The sequence below is a fragment of the Camellia sinensis genome, chromosome 10, assembly GCF_055761805.1.
Source record: "Camellia sinensis isolate YWXY chromosome 10, ASM5576180v1, whole genome shotgun sequence".
Classification (NCBI taxonomy): Eukaryota; Viridiplantae; Streptophyta; class Magnoliopsida; order Ericales; family Theaceae; genus Camellia; species Camellia sinensis.
In genome coordinates, this window is record NC_138970.1 from 129,940,202 (window position 1) to 129,956,502 (window position 16,301).

Genomic DNA, 16,301 nt, shown 5'->3' on the forward strand with positions numbered 1-16,301 from the left:
CTCTCATTGCTATGATTCAAAACTGTAATATCTTATTACTCCATTTTTTGTTCTATATAAGTAATATTTGATTTTGATGTCTACTCTTTTTTTGGTCACGACGACGACCACAATCGATTGTCGTCTACTCTTCCAGTAAGTCTCCATTCTGCAAATCCAAATCTTTCAATTCTTTTTTTACTTACTCTTTTTTTCTTAATGCGACAATTTCAGAATCAAATAATGGACTCTTGAGTGATCAGAAGAGAGAGTTTCTCGAACGATACGGTCTTAATCTGGATGACTTCCTATCAAAATCTTCTCCTAAGGTCTCTCTCTCTCTCTATAATATCAATGTATACATATATAATATGTATGAAAATAATGTAAATAAAGTTTGGATTTTGAATGTATAGACAAGGAGAAAGGAACTGCGAAAGACAGGGAGAGGAAAGCAGGTCCCACCGCAGGAACCTAAGCCGTTAAGGGAGACTCATAAATTGCTTCAGGTGTGGAATGGCTTGAATTTATCTTTGTATTCAATGAGTTTGGGTAAATACATATACATTGTGATGTTCCAATTTGATATAAGAATTTTGGGATTATTTTACTATTTCACCACAATTTGGTTCATTAATTAATATGGAACTTTTCATGGATGGAACTGGTAGCTTGTTGATTAAATGAATATTAACTGCCCTTATTCTCAGTGGTTTTGGAAAATTATGCGCAATTGGAAACCAATTTTCTATTCAAGTAGTGCATTTGAATCACTCGCAAGTGTGCTCAAACTCAAACAGATACAAAGTGTGATCAAACTACTTGAGAGAGAGAAAGAGAGAGAGAGAGAGAGAGAGAGAGAGAGAGAGAATGTGATCTAACTAGAAAAACTATAGTTCAACGTCCATCTAAGTGTCTGTCTTGGTTTGTTTAGATGTGAATGCAAAGGTTAACTTATAGAATTGAGGCTTGCTATTTTCAAGGGTACGCTATAGTGATAAATTTTTCATTATTTTTTTTTCTTAATATGAATAGTTCAATATATGCATCGTCATAAAAGAAGTAATATCAACCTTATTGGTGATTTTAGGTGCCTAGAGGAACAGCTAAAAGGAAGAAATTGCTCTCACCAAAGGACATGGACGTACACCCAATGATGGAAGTTGTAAAAGGTGCAGCCTTTGACATTTTGCAGGTGAAATATATCTTATTCTTCAAATGTTGTCCTCTAGTTCTAGAAACAAGATGATACTTCAATTTCTTTGTCTGCAATTAACCTTATGTAGATGCTATTTTGAAATACTTATAATGTTGTTTTTATTAAGGCGGCCGGTGGTTGTCCTGCATCTTTAAGGCCTGGTCATTGGTTAGACTTGTATAGCGGCACAGGATCTGTTGGTATTGAGGCTCTCAGCTGGGGATGTTCTGAGGTACTATGATTAATTTAGTAAACTAGCAGTAATTTTTTAATTAAATTTTTGGATAGTTTGATGTTTGAGAAAAATTAATTAACAATTTTGGACTGTTTGATTAACAATTTTGCAGGTGATCTCGTCATACTCTGCATTTTTATGGAGTTGACTGAAATAAACTCACTCTTGTAAATGCTATTACTTGTAGGAAGTGTGGTGATTCTTCTTCTTGAAGGGAGAGCACATGATGGTGGCAAAGGAGCTACTGCACATGCAATGGTTCTGTCCGTGAAGCGGGCGATGTGACCTCTTTTTATACCACATTGAGTGGAAAGATCTCCGGTGCTCAAGCCAAGAAGCTCGGGAAGACATTTTCCAGAGGCCTCTAGTCTGTCTCCATATTGCATCAGAGCGTGATCATGCAGGTATGACCTGATTTCTAGTGAATCCTGTAGTATATACCATGTAAAGCCTTTAGAGCTCACAGATGAATAAGATTGGTCGTTCTTGAAAACATCAAATTTTGGAGAAAACTTTAGAAAATTTGCCTAAGATTAAAGTATATTAGTGAATAGCTTCATCAAAGAGATGGTCATTAAAAACATCAAGAACATGTATTGGCTCTGGAAATTTCAAGATTGGATTGATAGTAAAATAACCTTTTGTTGTTGAGTCATGTTTACTCCATCCATATCCTGTGAATTCATAATCTTAAACGTCGGTACATCATCCCAACCTTCTTCTATTAGCTTTGGAAGAAGTTCCTTCAGTGATCCATTCCCAACAAAATCCTCCATTGAAAAAGAAGCCATCCTCTTGTGAAGCTGAGAATGGTCCAAATAGTTGAACCTTTATTGCTGAAATGAGTTCTGAATATATATGTCTAACTAGATCAGATAAGTCCAATTAATGCTACTATTTGTATAAAATCATTACTGAAATAAAATATTGAAGCTTACAAGTTGCAACTAATTTCAATGATGTCAATGGCTTATGAATTTTGTTCAATCCTCTCATGAATTGAATAAATTGGACATTTTATTTTATTTGTTTTTTTATTTGTTTTTTTTTAAGTGATCACAATAATTTATTCCATTTCTTAGTTTAAATCCCATGTTTTATCTGATAGGATATTGTCTTCTAAAAGCATATCTCGACCTTCACTTGATGACAAGTATTTCAATTATAAATGACGTCCTAATTACAGAAGAGGACAAATGAATTACGGAAAGAGAAGAGTGCTGGTCAACTGTGTCATACATCCAGATTTATGTTTGATGAATCTATCCATGATATAAATTTTTGCTTTCAAATGTTACCTAAAGAAAATTATACTTACTGCTTTAATTTATTAAACAAACTCTTATTACTTTAATTTCAATTGTTTTAAACTAGATCAGAACTGTTTTGCTAATATTAACAAAACAAAACATTGATGGGTCCTTTTCGTGGGGTCACATTGAATTGAACAAAACTAAATTAGAACAAGTGGAATAGAGGCCAAGTACTAGAGCTACAATCAGTAACTGGCCAGAGAAAAGGACAGTCAGAAGATTCCCAGATTAAGAAATAGGTTTTGAGATAGGGATAGCCGAACCGTTAGATTTTATTATGAATCCAAATGACAGTGGCATATATGGAATTGAAGTTGTTCTTTTAAATAATCAACTAGAGGTGTATTTGATTATTTCAAAAGCCTGTCTTTTTCATCACAGATGACAACTTAAAATTATTGCAACATTTAAATTAGAAATCGTATGTTCTTGGCAGGTCATATATTGAAAACCTGAGGACTCATAATCTTCATTAACAATCTAATACAGTGCTCCTTCTTCTTCTTCTTTTATTTGTTTATTTTTTTTATATCAGCAACAAAATGGAACTCATTATATCAGCAACAATTTTGGACTGTTTGATGAAGGAGAAAAAGCATTCTAAAAGTTAGGATGTGATAGTTACTATTACTAGGTGGGAAGGGGTTGACTATCACAAGATTGGAAAGGCATTGTTCTTGTCTTTCTGTAATCTGAAGACTGACGTCTATATTCTTATAGAGACGTTTCAACTTATGAATTGTTTTTGTGTTGGAAAAGATGGGCCATTTGATTATATTAGCATGACACCTCTATATACTGAAGTGGATTATGGGGTACTGATGGATCAAGTTTCAAAATCATCTGTAGTTGGAGAGGATACCTTTATAGTAAGATAGTGTTTTTCCCGTCGCTGCTAAATTCATTTTTATGTGTATATTTTTCACCCAAGTTTCGTCTGAAACTTCCAAATTTTGTGTTCTAGGTAGTAGAGTATCCTTTAAGAGCAGACATGCTGGATTCATGTGGATGCCTCAAAAAGGTACTTCCTATGACCATTTGTTTTTTTGTTGGCATTTAACTTATAAATGAAGATAAATGGTTGCTCTTCTGACTTATTACTTCTTTTACATCTTTAAATAAATGTTTAGATCTAAAGATTCAGACTAGGCATCAGAAAATGAAGAGCAATTGTAATTTTCATAGATTGAATTGATTCCTTGTGTATGGATTAGTAGCCTTCTTTAAATATCAATTTGGCTTATTTGTTGTTCCCGGCAGAGTGGAACACATTGCTATCATGTAAGCAAAAACAATTGTAGTTTATGATATGGTGTATTATTCTGTTCTTTAGTTTGAGCCAGATTACAATTGAGATTTGAGTGCATACTTTGTTCTTTATTATTATGTACAGATTTCTGACCGACGGTTTGGCCGGACACATTTAGCAATATATGGACCCAAGTGGGCACAGAAAAAGAGAAAGTTGGAGAAGTCCGTTTGGGCATTAGCAAGAAAGGGTATTAGTTCAAACATTTTTTTGTTTGAATTAATACCAAACAAACACACCACCACCAGAAGATCAGGTATAAAATGTATCTTTACATTCTAAGCTAAAATGTATCTTTGCATTCTTTGCATTTTAAGCTAAGAGACTTGTGGGAGAAGACGGGACTCAAATCGGGTTCTTGGATTGGGAGTTAGAGCCGGATTTTCACTTTAGGCAAACTAGTTCCTTAAGAAACTTGAATTCGAGGTGTTAATGCCCCAAAATCACCAAACGTCGTTGGTTTAACACGTAACTTGGCACACACGACCGCCTAGGCACGAGAGACTTGTGGGAGAAGACGGGGCTCAAATCGGGTTCTCGGTTTGGGAGTTAGAGTCGGATTTCGGTTTAGGCAAACTAATTCCTTAAGAAACTTGAATTCGAGGTGTTGACATCCCAAAATCACCAAACGGGGTTGGATTGGCACGAAACTTAGCACACACGACCGCCTAGGCATGAGAGACTTGTGGGAGAAGACGGGGCTCGAATCGGGTTCCCGGTTTGTGAGTTAGGGCCATATTTCGGTCTAGGCAAACTAGTTCCTTAAGAAACTTGAATTCGATGTGTTGACACCCCAAAATCACCAAACGGGGTCGGATTGGCACGAAACTTGGCACACACAACCGCCTAGGCACGAAAGACTTGTGGGAGAAGGCAGGACTCCAATCGGGTTCTTGGTTTGGGAGTTAGAGCCGTATTTCGGCCTAGGCAAACTAGTTCCTTAAGAAACTTGAATTTGAGGTGTTGATGTCCCAAAATCACCAAAAGGGGTCGGATTTGTACAAAACCTGGCACACACGACCGCTTACGCACGAGATACTTGTGGAAGAAGACGGGGCTCGAATCGGATTCCCGGTTTGGGAGTTAGAGTCGTATTTCGGTCTAGGCAAACTAGTTCCTTAAGAAACTTGAATTCGAGGTGTTGACGCCCCAAAATCACCAAACGGTGTCGGTTTAGCACGAAACTTGGCACACACAACCGCCTAGGCATGAGAGACTTGTGGGAGAAGACGGGACTCCAATCGGGTTCCCGATTTGGGAGTTAGAGTCGGATTTTGGTCTAGGCAAACTAGTTCCTTAAGAAACTTGAATTGGAGGTGTTGAGCCCCCAAAATCACCAAACGACGTTGGTTTAGCATGAAACTTGGCACACACGACCGCCTAGGCACGAGAGACTTGTAGGAGAAGACGGGACTCTAATGGGGTTTCCAATTTGGAAGTTAGGGCCGGATTTCTGTCTAGCCAAAATTATTTACTAAACTATTTTTGTAATTATATAGTAGTTAATTTTTTATGTTTTTCTGTAATTAAAATATTAACACAGTTATATTGTCATTAATTATTTTTATTTTGTTATTTTCAGATATTTCTTGAGTAGCAGTTTGCTTCTTGTGGAACACAAGCGTGTAAAGATTATGACCAACTTTTGTTTTTGTAACCTACTGAAGAATCATGACGAAAACTTTTGTTTTTAATTTACGTTATTTAGATTTGTGAACGACATTATGTATGTATTATGCAACATTATGTAGTGTGATAATTTTGCTGATGTATTGTTATGAATGGAAGAATATTTTAATTATGGATGAATTTTTATTTATATACTGGACTTTTTCTATTATTATTATGTAATTATAAGTTTTTTTTTTAGTTTTTTTTCATTTAATACAGGTTATTTTCATATTTTTAATAATTTTATTACAGTTTTTTTTTTTTTTTTTTGAGACGGCACCACACACACCGTCTCAAAAAGAAAATAGAAACAAGGTTTTTTGCGACGACAGTAATGCTGTCGCAAAAGATAGGGGAATTGGTTGAAAAGGAAGACCTTTAGCGACGGTGTTATTTGCCGTCGCCAATAGTACTTTAGCGACGGCAGCAGGTGCTGTCTCAAATAACCCTTTAGCGACGGTATTTTTGCCGTCGCAAATAACCCTTTTAGCAATGGCAAAACAGTGCCATCTCAAAAAAACTCAAATTTTCCCGCGTTAATGCTGACAGAATTTTTCCGTCTCAAAAAAAAGGCAACAGCGTTATGCCATCGCTAAAACCCTTTTATAACCCCCTTTGTTGCGAACCCCCACTTGCCATCGCAAAAAGCCAGTTACCGTCGCAAAAAACCTTTTGAGACGGTGTTTTGGTAATGCCGTCGCAAAAAAGCAATTTTTTTGTAGTGCTTTTTGCTCAGTTTTTATTTATTTATGAGAATGAAGCTCAAGAACAAAGACAAGAATCTAGGCAATCCGAACTTCGGTAACTGAGATTTTAAGGTCGGTCCTTGTATAACTCTGTCCGAGCCTTGACAAACTCACAACCAATTAAACCCACATTGTTGTTGTGCAACCTAACTTTCGTTGATAAAATAAGAATTGGTAAATATGGAGTATGTTTTGGGTATGACTTATAAATTTATTTTATAATTTATTATAAAAAGATGTACATAAAAATAGAGATGTGATGCGGCTCAAATAAGTTAATAAGTTGGCTTTTTTAGTCCATCCCAAAAGATTAGTATCCTTACTGTTTTACTAAAATCTCACTTTAATTCTTTCACTTTCAAATATAATAATTAATCCTTTACATTTTAAGTCAAGTTGAAATCTAATTCTTCCGTTTATCTGTTGTTAATAAAGCTAGCATAAATTAAAAGTAAAAGTACTTAAAGTGGGATTTTGGTGAAAATGTAAAAATAAAAGTGTAAGGGTGTTTAATTAGATGAGAAAAATGTCACATATAATTCAAATAGCAAGTTCCCGTTAACATTATTAAGGCCAAATGCATGGAATGGTAACACTGTAAGTAGATTTAAAATATGATGCCCTATTTGGTTCATTGCAATGAGAGGTAACGGAATGGAATGACAATTCCTTAGGCTTTTCTATGGAATGACCAATCCCTTAAAATGATGAAAGGTGATTCTATTTGTAATGCATTCGTCTTATTTTTTAACATAACCAAACATTGGAATGAATATTTAATGGAATGATCATTCCATTCTATTTCATTCCACTGAATCAAATATTACCTAAAAACACAAAATATTTATTATATAAAAACCCAAAATATATATATATATATAGTGATGAATATTTATTTTTCACTTGACGCTTTGTTTGAATTGAAAGGTGAATAAAAAAGGAACAAATTGTAAATTAGTGAGATAGTCACAAAATAATTGCACTATATTTTAAACTATTTTCTAATACAATTCTGACACATGAAAGATTTGCACTATACATACAAGCGAATTGTACTGTCATAAAAATGCAATTATTTTTGTAATATTCTATTAAATGTAATTTCTCCCCCAAAATTTCTTTGTAGTTCTCACATAGTTGGGGGGGAAATTATTGTAGTTTCTCATCATCTTATGTGGATAAAAAATAAATATAAAGAACATGTGTTTATTTATTTTATTTGCTAAATATTTAAAGGTGTAAGTTAGGTATGCTTCTTTTTATAATACAGATTCTAAAAAAATTGTGAATTATATGACATTTTGCGTTGTTGATACCACTTTATGTCATAATCAAATCATTTTCAGTTATAATTAAAGGAACCACAATGAGATTATAATCAAACACCACATGAAACATAATTAAAAATCTCTTCGGTCGCAATCATAATAACAATCACAATAGGTTATAATTAAATCATAATTAACATCATAATGGATCATAAAGAATATCACAATGAATCATAACCAAACAGCACATGACATTATGATTTAGTACTGTGACAACCCCGACTCATGGTTAATGCTAATTCATGATTAAGCATACTAAGTAAATGATTAAGATGAAATTCTAAATTAATTATGTGAGTGTGTTGCTTTAAATAAATTCTTATCTGTTTCATATAGAAAGACATGTTCATGTTTTGATATCGATTTGCGAATTGAAAGCCTTATCGGTAGCCAATTCAGAAATTGACTTAATGTATATGCTAATTAGGATTTATAGGATTTTATGGTTGGCTTAATTAAAATTCGATTTAGAATAATTAAATTAGAATAAATAATGTTAAATTACTTTTGCTTGAGTTAATTTCATATTTGCCATTAAGTGGATACCTTCAAGACCAATGTTTTGTTTGCTTTACTTCATATATGTTTGCCACACCATTAACCTCCACCACCTTGCACAAAATGTGAGAGAGAGGGAGAATAGGAAGAAATTGGATTCAACTAGGCAATTGCTTGAAAATTTAGGGGAGAGTGAAGGGAAGTTGCAAAAATTGAGCTACCACACTTGGAAATTCAAGATTTGAGGTAGGAATTCACCATTTTTAATTGTGAAATAGAGTTGTCTAATACATGGGTTCATGGAAATTAGGGACTAAAGTCAAGAAATAACTTAAAGAGTAGATTTGAGAATTAGTTCATGCATGCATGACCATATCATGGAATTTTGAAGTTGTTTTCATGAAATTCTCACATACATGTCTATATTATAGTTGCAATCTAGGAATTCATCATGCTTTTGAGAAGAACAACTCATGTGATCATGTGTTGGAAGTTATGAATTCAAATAAACACATGCATGGCATAATTACACCGTGTTCTTCCTTTTCAAGTTGAAATTCGGTACAATTGACATGCTTTTGGGCTTTAATTTCATGAAATGATCTTTAAATCATGAAGTGTTATGAGTTTCTACGTGTTTTCCAGAATTTTGGCCCAAAAGAATGAGTTTTGGAAGGTTAAGTCTATGTGTGTGTGTCAATTTCCGACCACACTGCCAATTAAGCACTTAGCTGGAGAACACTGGTAGAATAGATTAAGCCCCCGAACGACCTGTCACAAAAAGAAGAGATTCCGGCAGGGGTTCGTCCACCCGAGGGCACTCCAACGATCAAGTCAGTTGTCTCTCAAAGATAGTAAAAGTGCTTAACTCACTATTCAGAGCATAAAAAGCATACCTTAGACCCATGGGGGTGCCTCTCTTTTATAGCCAACACTTACCTAATCCTAATAGAAGCCTAGCTTCAATGGACTTAGGATTACTGCTAATCTTGGACTCTCAGTAGGATTGGGTTAAACTCTCTAAGAGTCTTATCTTTATCGAAACTGAAGTTCTCTCCCATTCTAGGACTCTTATCCCTTATCCGCTTATCTCGGATTCCGGTTTCTTCGCAAATAATCTCGGCCTAGCCGAGATCATCTCGGTGTCATGACCAAGACACGTGACACCTCGGCTGACACTTAGGTGTCACCTCGGCCACGTGTTGTCATTCAAAAATTATGTCCCCACAACTGCTCCCTAGGTTCTATTACCTCGGCATCTTGAGGTGATGGAACCTATATCATTCCTTTCATTTAGTACATCGGCTAAGTTCGCTTTATCCTTCATTACCGAGGTCATCATTCGTCAGCTGAAATATGACCAAGACTTAGTCTATTTTCATCAATGCCTTAGAACCAAAAAACCAAGTTTTGTTCAAGTTTCACAACTGAGATCCTCCTTCTAGCAAAGGTCTTGCTCCATTAAATTAAGAACTCCAAGAGTTTCATCACGTGTATGAGCTGTCACGCACAGCAACTCAATCGTTTTTGCCACGTGTCTTTTCCCTACTGAGCCGTGCCTGACACGCGCCATTAAGTCGCATCGCACTTGCGTGCGCCGTCTAACAAACACATCGTCCTAGGCACACTAAATGCATTTTTTATGCCATTTCGTGTGTTTGATCAAAATCACTTCTCTCTCTCCGTCTTTTCACTATTGCATTCTCGTCTTCGTGCAAGCTTCCTCTCTCTAACTTTCTTTAATCCTCCTATTGCTTCAAGCTCTAAAGCTCTCTGCAATCACTGCCATTCACCTCCTCCGGCGAGGTTTTTGCTGATCCTTTCCGTTTGCTGCCATCATCTGACTCTGGCGTACTCAACACCGGCTTCATTTTTCTTCGGTGAGTCACTGTTTCCTCCTTTATCAGTCAGTGTTTTTCTTTGTACCCTGTACTTTTTTCTTACTTTTTGAAACAATGTAAGCTTTAATTTGGCCGACGTTCCATTTTTGTAATCTAAACAATCATTTTTCAATGTCAGGCCGAGGTGCCTTCTTTCCTTATCTGAATGCATATACAACTTTTTTCCCTTTCAAGTGCTTTGAATGTTTGTCTTTTTTTTACTCTTGCATGATTCTATACTTAGAATAATTTGCATGCCTTCTACATACACCTTAACTATGCAACCTCCTCGGGGTGGAATACCTCGGTTAAACTACTATCGATTTATTTCGGCAAGTACGTAAGTACTTCTTTCAATACAACCTTGGCTTTACTTGTAAACTTTTCTAAAAAATTTCAACAAGTGTTTAAACCAATCTTCCTTTAACATAACCTCGGTTTAACTTCAACTTATAAATTTTTCTAAAAATTTCAACAAGTGTTAAACTAGTCTTCCTTTAGAAATAACCTCGGATTAACTTCAACTTGTAAATTTTTCTTAAAATTTCAATAAGTGTTAAACCAGTCTTAGTTTGTAAATTCTGACTTCCAAATATCATTCTCCAACTCTCTGCCCCATAATGTGAACCTTAGTTCCACTTGGGTTCTCATTAAGCATGTGGCTTTGACCTTGTTGCCGAAGTCTATATTTAAACAGAGACTAGCCGATGTTCTCAACCTTGGTTCTTCTGTTAATCTTTACCCAAGTGCAGTTTCAATCTGTGTTTGACTCTGCCGATATGACAAGTCCAGGTTAATTCAACTTAGTTCAACTCTATTATATGCAAGTAGAAACTCGGACATATAATAGGTCTAAGTTATTCGTCATGTTTCAATCAGAAACATCGCCAACTTAGTTCAACTCTATTATATGCAAGTAGGAACTCTACTATATAATAAGTCTAAGTTATTCGTCATGTTTCAATAAGAAACATCGCCCACTTAGTTCAACTCTATTATATGCAAGTAGGAACTCTGCCATATAATAATTCTAAGTTATTTGTCATGTTTCAATCAGAAACATCGCCAACTTAGTTCAGCTCTATTATATGCAAGTAGGAACTCTGCCATATAATAAATTTAAGTTATTCGTCATGTTTCAATCAGAAACATCGTCATAGGACTGGTCGGTCCTATTGCATAGATTTCAAATTCACAAAAATGAAACTAGCACTTTATTATTACTTCAGCCGATATGCCCCATTGCCGCCAACCGAGATGATTCTATTTGGGCCAAGTTTGGCCTCCCTATTATCCTTCTTATTGCCGACAACCTTTCTCAGGATGAGGTCCCTAACCTTGAACTCTCTTGGGCTGACCTTCTTGTTGTAAGCCCTAGCAAGTTATTGCTGGTATGCCCCCAGCTGAATTGTTGTTCTCTCGCATGTTGCAGGTGGATTTCAATAACATTTTCACGCTTTTTTACATAGGCTTCAGCTTCCTTTTGCATGTAAGGCCAAAAGAATCCCTGCGATATTGCTCTATGGGCAAGGGATTTGCCTCCTGCATGGCTTCCACCTACTCCTTTGTGGACCTTATATAAAAAGTCTTTAACTTAGGATGATCTTTTCTCTTCTCGGACTTAATCATCTAGGCCGAGATCTTGTCTTCTGGAATCTGGGATCTGCTCAGTTTAGCTGAGCTCTTTTCTTCTCGGACCTAATCATCTAGGCTGATATTGTGTCTTCTGGAATCTTGGATCTGGTCACTCAGGTTGGAGGGATCAGTTGTGACTGCCTGTGCAACCCTTAATCCTGTCTCTTGCTTGTTGTATCCAGTGTTACCCCGGTCTCGCTTCGGCAAGCCGTTTCGCTTCGGCGAGCCGTTTCGCTTTTCTTGTGTTAATGCCTTTGTTCCCGACGTATGTTCCTCGGCCCTTGCATACTTCTATATTCTGGCCATGAGTTCCTCTATACTCTTTGGCAGTGTCTTTGCCAGTTATTTTCGTAGCAGACAGTCATCTTTCAGGCCATTCTTAAAGGACACGACCGCCACCTCTTGGTTGTATCCTGGTATTCGGTTGAACACCTCGTAATACCTCTTGGCATAAGCCCTAAGGCTTTCATCCTCACTGATTCTCAGGGCCATCAGGGAGTCCACCCTTAATGGCTGTAGTTTGTTTGTCACAAACCTAGCCACGAACATCTCAGCCAGGCCTTCCCAGGTTTTCACAGTTCCTTTCGGCAACTTATGAAACCAGTTTGATGCAATTTCCCCAAAGGACGAGGGGAACACATTGCAGAGCAATGGCTCGTTCCCGGTGTATAATGCCATCAAGTTCAAGTACAAGCCGACGTGAAAGTTTGGGTCTGACTTACCGTCGTATATCTAGAATCTCGGCATGTGGAACCTTTTCGGGGCCTCAAATCTGTCCAACTCTACCGAGAACGGTGTCCTCAGCTTGACCAGAGAGGTCACCTCGGCATCTTGTCGCTTTCTCTGGAGGTAATCCCTTAGATCCTCCTTGGTTCGTCCAGGAGCTCGGCTATCTCTGGATTTCAGCCTCTTTGGTGCACTACTTTCAGTGTCATTGTGAGTCTTTTTGGACCTCCCTCCATTGGTCGTGTCGAAACAGAGTTCCTTCCCCTGAACATCCCGATGTTCTTTGCTGCAGGTTTCTTTTGTTCGACATGTCTTCTGGGATTCTCCATGCATGACCTCCTGCAAAGGCCGGTGAGAATGTCCCTTGGTCCCGCCATGTTGAGGGACTGTAGGAACCGTTTTCTGCCCCCTTTTCTGGGCACCTTTCTTGGCCGCTGGAATCGGCGTATCTTGTAGCGAGAACGGTGGCTGCATGACATTGTTTTGGATCATTAAATTGACGACCGTTTGCAGGTCCGCCAATTTGTCCGCCATTCCCTTCATCTCGTCATCCCTTCGCAGGCATCTATCTTTCCATACCTGGAGGTCGTCCTCGTTATAATACCTGCTCCGGTCCAATTTCTTCACGACGCCGCCCTCCTGGACGATGTCCTTTCCTCCATGATTCTTATCATGAGTCTCTTCGTTGCAGTTGTCTTCTTTGTCGTCAAGGTCAATATGTTTCCCACTCTCAGTAGGGGTGTCGTCCCAAACCTTCTCTTTCTGTCCGTCGTTGGCCATCTATTTTCCTTTCTTTCCCACAGATGGCGCCAAATTGTTTGTGTTAATTTCCGACCACACTGCCAATCAAGCACTCAGCTGGAGAACACTGACAGAATAGATTAAGCCCGAACGACCCCTCACAAAAAGAAGAGATTCCGACAGTGGTTCGTCCACTCGAGGGCACTCCGACGATCAAGTCAGTTATCTCTCAAAGATAGCAAAAGTGCATAATTCACTATTCAGAGCATAAAAAGCATACCTTAGACCTATGGAGGTGCCTCTCTTTTATAGCCAACGCTTACCTAATCCTAACAGAAGCCTAGCCTCAATGGACTTAGGATTACTGCTAATCTTGGACTCTCAGTAAGATTGGGATAAACTCTCTAAGAGTCTTATCTTTATCCAAACTGAAGTCTTCTCCCATTCTAGGACTCTTGACCCTTATTCGCTTATCCCGAATTCCGGTTTCTTCGCAGATAACCTCGGCCTAGCCGAGATCATCTCGGTGTCATGACCAAGACACGTGACACCTCGGTTGACACTTCGGTGTCACCTTGGCCACTTGTTGTCATTCAAAAATTATGTCCCCGCACTATGGTTTGAACTTTGGGAGCAAATCTTGAAGACCCAGAATTCTGCTTCCTCGTTCGAGCGACCACCTGCATTTTCACACTTTCGCTCGAGCAACAAAAGGCTGGCTCGAGCGTAAATTGCAAGCTCTCAAAAATTTTCATGTGTAGAAGCACGCTCAAGTGACAAGACTTGCACTCAAGTGCGGAACTGTGTCTCACGCTCGAGCGAGCGTCGAGCGGAGATTTCTTGCAACCAGAACTTTTCACATTTTTGTAGACCGCTCGAGCGAAGGAGTCTATGCTCGAGCGACCAATCACTTTTGGCATGTCCGCTCGAGCGAAGAAAGCTACGCTCGAGCGAGACCCCTATTTTCAGCAAGTTTTGAAAAATATTTTCAAGTATATTTTTGCATCCTCTTTCCATCCTAAACATTCCTAGGCCATGTTTAAGGCATCATAATGTGGAATAATGAGTTAGAACCATACCAAAACAAGAAAAGGGGGGGGGGGCTAAGACATTAATTCCAGGCGTGTGATTTAGTATGCGTTCGTTCTATAACTGTGTAGGGTACGTGCCTCAAGGAAGCTGATTGGTCTGCTTACAGCCCTGTTCTCTGTAAGTAACAATGTTGTAAAGATATGTTCAAATTGTTTTTATTTTCTAAATGATAAATTACATTGTTTCTGAAATGATACTTTTATTGATTAAATGATTATTCTATTTTGAACTGTATTCGTGGGATCCATAGCGTATTGTAATTGTTATTGTTATTGACATCATTATTGTTACAGAGATCTCTGTTAGTTCCAAATCTCGGAACTATTGTATGATGGTCATCAATTGATTGTTCGGTCTTTTAGGACCTAGTGTATTGTTACTATTAAATGTACCACGTATGACCTATACGAATATGATGAATCAAATTGATCGAATTGAATGATTAATTGACAAATGATATTGATTGAAAATGTTCTAATGCTAATTGATTGTTTCAAAGACTGTAAGGACATCATTCTTAACCTCTTTACACATTTGTTATTTACTGGGTTATAGCTCACAGTTTATATATATATATGTAGGTGGCCAGGCGCCGGACCAAAGCTAGAGGCGCCGACTTAAGCTCCTGTTTTGTTAAGCCAGCCATTGTGTCTCACTTCGAGGTTCCGAGTCTGCACGAGTCAAGGCTTTTGGGTGTTCCTATCCACCCTTTTTGGTTAAGTGTAATGAATGTATAAGACTTTTGATTGTATAGTTTTTGGTGATGGGCTTATGTCCCTATTTTGTATTTGCACTTTTCTTAAGAGTGGTTTATGAGTATTACTATGTGCATGAAAGTTTATTTCCATTCAGGTCTTCACAGCTCATTGGACGATGTAGATTATTATTGAATGGCTTCCGCCAGCCCCTTTATATTGTATTATTGTCATTATTGTTAATTAGGGCTTCAATAATCACAGATTACTGGCCGGTTATGATGCTAAACCTATAGGGGTGGGTTTGGGTCATGACAAGTACATTTACATATATAATAGTTTTTTCTACAAATAATTTTTCCTCCATCAAGGAGATGATAAACTTGTAATTTTCGTGATCAAACATATGTAAATTTGTTAGGGAAAATTTCAGTTTACCCCATTATGGTTTGGCCCATATGCAGGTTATCCCCTCACATTTGGAAATAACCATATAGCTCCCTTGTGGTTTATGGCCTGAAGTGCACTGTCAGACCTGTTAATTATTTAATGAAAAATATGAAAATACGCTTGTATATAAGTAACCCAAGTGTGTGAACTACGGATATTTTCATCATTTGTTTAAAAGACAAAGTGCACTTTAACCCCTATGCTTTACTGCATATGTGATTTATCCCTTCAAATTTGAAAATTAACATATAACCCTTTTATGTCTAGCAAGTGTTTCACACTTGCTATTAAGTTTGACAGAATATTTAACAGTGCATTTCAATCCACAAATCACAAGGGGGTTATGTAGTTATTTTCAAATGAGAGGGGATAATCTGCACATGAACAAAAAACAAAAGGTAATAAAGTGAAATTTGTCAAATTTATAATTTCCTTGATCCAACTTATGCAAGGCAATTTACTATAAAGGCCATCATTGGTGAAGGAAGAAACAACTCCAAAGCAAGGGCAAAATGGGTAAAAAAAAATGTCCAAAACGCATCTTAGCAATGGGTAATTCTATTTTAAGACATTAAATCTTCTCATGGTATACATTTAATGAACACTTTCTCAGTGCACACATCAAAAATAAAAATGTTCTTAATATACATCTCCATTTCAATAATACTCTCATCTTCTATTTTCAAAACCCCAATTTATTTTCGTCCACCCACTTTTCCTCTGTCGAAAAACTTGCAATGTTAGTACCACTGTCACTGTCATCGTCACTATTAGCCTTTTACTGCCACTGTTACTCCCAGTCTGT

The 16,301-nt window shown here is 37.3% G+C and overlaps 1 long non-coding RNA gene across 2 annotated transcripts; it reads left to right on the top strand.

Moving 5' to 3' along the window:
• The first annotated feature begins 1,076 nt into the window (after nucleotides 1–1,076).
• Nucleotides 1,077–3,746, top strand: LOC145801721 (uncharacterized). Of its 2 annotated transcripts, XR_014343373.1 has the most exons (4): nucleotides 1,077–1,174; nucleotides 1,305–1,409; nucleotides 1,600–1,816; nucleotides 3,690–3,746. It is a non-coding gene; the product is annotated as an uncharacterized LOC145801721 (long non-coding RNA). The 2 variants fall into 2 exon arrangements; XR_014343372.1 differs by lacking the exon at nucleotides 3,690–3,746 and having other exon boundaries at nucleotides 1,600–2,297.
• The last annotated feature ends 12,555 nt before the right edge of the window (nucleotides 3,747–16,301 follow it).